General features: G+C 33.8%; 1 non-coding gene across 1 annotated transcript; it reads right to left on the reverse strand.

Annotated features, from left to right (window-relative positions):
* Positions 1 to 1,477: 1,477 nt before the first annotated feature.
* LOC143870152 (small nucleolar RNA R71) lies at positions 1,478 to 1,584 on the reverse strand. Its single transcript, XR_013244945.1, has one exon. It is a non-coding gene; the product is annotated as a small nucleolar RNA R71 (small nucleolar RNA).
* Positions 1,585 to 7,023: the final 5,439 nt, after the last annotated feature.

The raw sequence follows: 7,023 nt of genomic DNA on the forward strand, positions 1-7,023 counted from the left end.
ACCAAGGTTAAAGCAATTGGATATTAAAATCTGCACCAGTCTTCGCCAAAGTTAAGAAGATCAACATAGTGAAACCATCAACATGTTTGGTTGGTGGAGTGGAGTAGGCCTCGTGGGTTTGAGAACCAAACCACTTTAAATCTCGGGTGCACTCATTCTTATCTCTTGCTCTTTACATTTGCATTGCACTTTAGATTTAACTTTTGTGCTTGAGTGTTTTGATCACTTTTAACTTGTTGGAGAGTTGTATTTTTGGCAAAAGAGCAAAAGGCTAAAACTTATTTTTATAAACCTAATTCACCCCCTCTTGGGTTGCCACCATCATACTTGGGCCTAACATTGCATTCTCAATTGGTATCAGAGCTTTGACACTTAGAGTAGATTTTTCAAAACTTTGGTAAGGTTTTCAAAATCTAACAAGGGAAAAATATATTGTTGGCAAACCTATGGATTTTCATGTAGGCCACTCTATCTCTATCACTCCATCTTTTGATGGAAGTAATTATGGGCTATGGAAAATCCGTGTGTGGTTCTTCCTAATATCTTTGGATGTTGAGATTTTAGAAGTGGTTAAATATGGTTTTTCTTTTTCTAAAAAGATGTGGGGGAAAAATGATTTGAAATTGCAAGATTTAAATGTAAAATCTATGATTGCAATTTGTTGTTCTTTAGCACCTCATGTGTTTGAGAAAATTTCAAAATGTAAGAATGCAAATGGGATTAAGATTGCTCTTGAGAATATCTTTGAAAATCATGTTTGTCATTTAGCATTAGTAGATGAAAGTGCATCTCATACACATGATAAGATTGAGGTTCCTTGCAAAAATTTGAAGTCTTTACAAATTGCAAAGTAGAGTGGATGGCCGTATCCGATCGAATTTCAATAAAAGGGAATACCACCGAGGAGAAGATGGAAGAGGGCTTTGCTGGGAAAATGGGTTTAAGGCAATTGGGGTTTGAAGAATAGGGAAAGAAATAAATGGTAATGGGGTTTGGGTATGTCTCTGTTAGAGGTTCTGAACAAGGAAATGAAGTGGATGTTGGTGAAGATGGAGGAGGGTTTGGAGATGGCTGTAATGGAGGTTAGGGGTGGTGGTTGTGGTGGAGGTAAACAAGGATCCGGTGGTGGAGGTTGGGATGGTGGGGAAAACGAAGAGGGTAGTGATGGTGTTGGCTTAAGAAAAAAAATAAAAATAATTGGGCAGCTACGGAGGCTTGGGTTTCTTCGCATTTGGGTTTGATTCCTCGGGAATTTATTTAATTTCAAGATTTTAGTCGAATTTTGGGTAAATTGGGGGTCAGGTCAAAATGTGGTGTCTACACTTTCTGATGACGCGGTAAAGTTGCGGTTCATCATCTTCTCACTCAAGGAGGGAGCCAAAAAATGGCTTTATGGTTTGCCCAAAAGTTCCATCACCACTTGGAGGGGTTCACGGTTGTGTTTCTTAAGAAGTTTTTTCCTTTACATAAAACAAACAAACTAAGGAATGATATTTTACAATTTAAGCAAAAACCATTAGAGTCGTTTTCTAAATTTATGGAGAGATTCAAAGATCTACTCCAAGAGTGCCCTCATCATGGCCTTAATTTGTGGCACTTGTGCCAAATAGTATATGAGGGCATTGATTTCCAAACCAAATAACTTTTAGAGTCCATGTGCTCTATAGGGTTCACATCCTTTACAGATTAAAACCTTGCTTGGAGTTTCTTGCTCAATTTGGCTGTCAAAACAGGTGAGTGGGAATCCACTCAAGAAAACGAGAGAGCCACCTAAAGTATGGGATTCTTTAATGAGGGTGTCATGTCCAATGAGGCCCAATTAGATAGCCTAATCAAGAGGCTTGAGGCTATAGTTGTAAAAGGACCGTCACAAGTCAATCACATCGCACATGGTGTCCCCATCTGTAATTGGTGTCAAGCCACGGACCATGTCATGGATGAATGCCCAAATGTTTCAAAGTTTGGTAATTCTAATGAAAATGTGAGTGCTTGTTGACACCCCATTTTGCTACGTTTTAAAAAGCGAAAGATTTAGATGGTTTGTGAAGTCTCGAGTCCGTATTCCGAATTAGATTAGGCATTCATGCATTTTAAGGTAGATTTCATCTCATTTTAGGTGTTTTGAAGTTGATAAAGGTTTCTAGGGTGTTCCAATGATCTCTGGAAGATGAGAATTTAAGTTTCCAATCAAGTGAAAAAAACAGCAATTTTTTGAATTTCTCAGGGTTTTCCCTATTTTCATCTATTTTGCACCTCGGGGGTAATTTGGTCATTTACAAAGTATTCCACTTAACCTTTAGAGTGTGTCTAAGGAGTCTTAGATGATTTCATGAGTTTTTAAAAACCTGCTAAATTTAGAAACTCTCAGGGGGTTTGACTTGACTTGAAAATTTTATGTGTCGAGGGCATTATGGGGATTTCTAGGGAATGCCAAATGATCCTGTTTGATGTTGTCCACTAAGAGAAGCGAACTTAAAAAATTGCTATTTTAAAGGTTTTTCTTGAAAAGTTTCTATTTTTAGCTTTCCCCTTTAGGGGTAATCCAATTTGAAAACATTTTTAATCGCCTTTAGGTGTATCTGTCAAATGGGGGCATTTTGGTCCAAAAAATTATTTTTTCTAAAAAATGTGGCTCGATCATGAGTTGAGGGGTGCACCATGAATGTCAAATGGGTTGGGTTCATTCCAAAAATTTTTGTTGTGTGAGAGCTTCTAGAAGAATCTTGAAAGATCTACCTTATGCAAAATAGTATGCCTTGGTTTTGCAAGTAATCACAATTGGAATTCAAGTTAATTTGAAAACTAAAAGGAAGGAAAGATAAGGAAGAGAAATAAGAAACTAGCTAATGTGGCACTCCCCATAAAGGAAACTACCTATTCTTTGTAAACCCTAGTTTTTTATATAAGCAAATCAATTCAACCTTGGGAAAGGGTTTGCAAAAATGTCCAACTTCGTCTTCCTACTCTAAAAATTCATCCCCTTTTGGAGAACTCTTGTTCATCTTCTTCTCATATGTTGTTCTTCTCCAAAAATCCATTGAACCTCTTCCATTCTTCTTCTATATTTGTGATATTGGAGATCTTTGGAACAATCAATGGAATTTTCTAGCGATTATAAGGGTGCGTCAAAGCGTATATCTCGGTTCTACGCACCCTAGAGACAAGGAGTGCGATCAATAGTAGATTTTCTTCATCTTTGTAATATTAGATTTAGAAAAGCATATTTAGGGTTTTTATTTTCGTATATAGTATAAACGAATGGGTTTATTATTGAAATTTCAGTATGTTATAATATGAATCATAATTTTTTAAAATCCAGATTTTTGCTGGAAAATTAATTTTTCTCCATTAAAAATGAATTTTCTTTTGATTTTTATAAATATGGATTCAAATTAGGTTTTCAAAGCAAGTCATGTAAATCTTTGATTTTTTTAAAAATAAGTATTTTCTGATTAAAATAGATTAAAAAACTACTGGAAAACATAATTTTCAGCCATGGTTGGCTTATTTGATTTTTTGTTTTAGTTTTCGAATGGTAACCCCGAAAAGGGTTATTTCTCAATGAATAAAATAAAAAACGTATCAAATCAAGTAAAAAATGAATGAAATTTGGTTTCCAATGGGTTTTTAATATGTCTAGGTACCTCAAAAAAATTTTAAATTTTTAGAATTATTTAGGTCTTATTTTGAATTATTTCAATATTGGCCTATTTTTAATAAATATTAAACTGATTTGAAAACTAATAAAACTTTTCAGATTTTAAGCTTAGACATAAATAGAATTTTTCATGAAATAGAATTTTGAAAAATATGTTTTCTTTATAGTACTCTAATCAAAGCCTCGTTTTGCGTGCCGTTATGTTTTTTGTACTAACCTTGATAATTTTTGAAAATTTTCTTTTCAAACCAGTGACATATGTTACTGGTATGTTACCTAAAATTTTTTAGGGATTTTTATAAAGCTTAAATATGATTTTTGAAATTTTTATGATTCAAACGGATTTGGATTTCAAGAAAACAATTAATTTTTTCCTTAAAAATTGAGTTTTTGGAGGAATATTAATTTTCAAGTTCTGAAATTTTGAAAAAAACTATTATGATTCATATTAGATCATCTATCATTTTTCCAGGATTTTAGGATGTCAGTAATCATGTGATTTTGGTTTTTCTTTCAAAATAACCCGATTTTGTGAGATTATTAATTGATAGAAAATCGTGAAATAAATCCATGAAATTTTTACAATATTCTTTATTCATGCTTTGAATTTTACTGTATAATTTTGGATTAATTTAAAATTTTTTTATTATGGGTTGTTTTGTAATTCATACAATCTAGACTAAATCTAATAAAATCGGATTCTGATAGTAAATCACCTTATAAATTCATGAAATTTTTACAGTAACCTTCTATGGTTATGAGGCAGGTTTTGTAAAAAAATTGAACTTGATTAGAATCTGATTGCTATAGGTTGCTTTGTAAATCAACAACCTGGACTCAAACTATTAATATTGGAAAGTTAATAGTAAATCATAATAAAAATTAATGAAATTTTTGCAGTAAGCTTATTTCATGATTATCATGTTATTGTAAAATGTTGAACTTAATCAGAATAGATTTGCTATGTGTTGCTTAGTAAATCAACAATCTCGCCTGAAATTGATAAAATCCTTTTAAAATCAATTTTAATTTAAAAAATCATGAAGATTTCCAGAACATTTAACTTTTTCAGTAAGAATGTAATCCTTAAATTATTTTAACAGAAACCATAGATGTTAGTAATTTTCTTTGTAATTTAGAGTACTATGATAGTTTAGATGCCACGGTTGCATTTATAATCGTATCCTAATTGTGATCAATCCTTGACAATTTGAGCGTTTAAATTATAGTATGTTGTTGGCTCCGAGGTTGTAGTCCGCGAAAATTCTGAGAAACATGTCAGGCAATAATATACTATAACTAATATGACAAATTGTGTAAAGGTGGAAAGCACGATTCCCTTCCATGGATGCAACCCAAGGATGAAACTTGTCAACCTTAAAGCCATTGGTATTCCTTCGATTTTAGGAGTTAGAAACCTTTAAAGAACTGCAAATCATTAACTTCACAATCTGGGTTACTCAAACCAATGTTTTTGGAACAGTTGGATAACGGTACCACCTCAAAGGAACCCGTAGAGCTAATTAGGAACACTTACGTTATGTTGTGTTCTAAGTTTTAGGGTGTCCTAGAGTTAGGGAGTTCAGCCACATCACAACCAATTGCTATTATTAGCAATTGAGTCATAGATCTAGTTACACTAGTTAAATTTTTTCTTCCCATATTACAAGCCTAGTTGCCTAGGATGTAGGTTCACCTGCATTAGTCTAAGGGAGTGCGTTAAATTTAGATAGGACCATATAGCATCTTGGATGAAGTCCTAAGATAATTAAAGCTACTCAACTTGAATCAAATAACCTGTTTTAAACTGTAGAAACTGTCCTTCCAGTCTGCTAAAAATATTTTAATTGGTAACTCATGATAAGAAGTTAGGGGGAGCATCATATTTTCATCGAATATCTTTGATGCTTTATGTAATTGTGCTTAAATGCTAAATCTTTCCTTTTTGCTAATGCCAAAAGGGGGAGAATTTGTGTAATTGATTAGATCCAGAATCATATGTATTCTTGTACAATAATTTATTAAATATAACTTATGCATATGTTGAGGGGGAGTAGTCGCACTCATCTTGCTTATCTAATCCTCATAAGAGGATCCTCCCACCTCTCTAATCAATTTGGTTTGTCATCATCAAAAAGGGGGAGATTGTTAGCCCAAGGGTTCCCCATGGGTTCATTCAATCACCTTGTTTTGATGATTAACAAACACAAATTGATTAGTCTTTTATGGACTAATTGTTTGCCTTGAGTGTTGTGCTACACACAGGGAATTCACATGTCAATCTATGCTAGCACACACTATTGATGGCCTATGCTTGAAGATGAACGAAACAAAGGACAAAGGAGCTAGAGCATATTTGGATAAACCATACCTTGGAGGATTAACCAAGGAGAAGTTCCACACAACCATCTCAAAGCATTGAACAAACAAAGGAAGATCAATGAAGGCCAAAGCTTGTGGATCAACAACTTGCAAAGGAGCTTGAACTAAATGGTGGCATCATCCTTTGCAGGTGTCAAGCAAAGAAGCTCAACCTTGAAGATCCCAAAGCAAGCCAAGCACACCATTGAAGATCAAATGAAGATTGGCTCAAGAGAACAAGAGAGTACTTAGAATGGTAGTATGTATCACCTTTCTCATGATAAGTAAAATATAAGCTTTAACTTGCTAATCTATTATTATATTACGGGTCCTAGGGTAGATTTATATTGGATTTATATATATACTAAGATACACTTTAAAAATTTGTGCTCTGATACCAATTGAAATCCAAGGAGTGACTTGGTTTGGCAACCTAGAGGGGGGACGAATAGGATGTTTATAAAACTTTTGTCTTTTAGAAACTTTTTCTAAAATTTCACCTAAGACTTATCCCTTGTTTAATTAAATTTGAAATATTTGACCTTTAAATAATATTACAAATTAATATTAGTTCAAAAATTCTTGTTGATTAGCAAACTTAATTAGGTGATTTATAGCCTAGCTAGCAAGGTACAAATATTCAATCAAAACCAAAATGCTAACTACTCACTCAATTCCAAATATGTAAAAATGCAAGCACAAATAAATAAGAGAGTGAGAGGGAGAGAGAGATAGAGAAATACCAACACAAGTGACACAAAGATTTATAGTGGTTCGGCAAATGGCCTACTCCACTCTACTTAAGGTCGCACTTGAGGATTTCCAATATTGAGACCTCCACGACGTCCGGCTCCAAGGCTTTTACACTCGAAGGGAATTAAATGAGGATGCCGTTCCACCTATACAATGACTCTCCTTCTCCGCCGAGTTCTAAGCGCTTCACCCAAGGAAATTAAAAACAACGGATGCCCTTGCCACCGATTGAATAAAGAAGAAGAAGTATT

Source organism: Tasmannia lanceolata, unplaced genomic scaffold (assembly GCF_043159265.1).
Source record: "Tasmannia lanceolata isolate RefF3 unplaced genomic scaffold, GAP_Taslan_0.1 ptg000003l, whole genome shotgun sequence".
Classification (NCBI taxonomy): domain Eukaryota; kingdom Viridiplantae; phylum Streptophyta; class Magnoliopsida; order Canellales; family Winteraceae; genus Tasmannia; species Tasmannia lanceolata.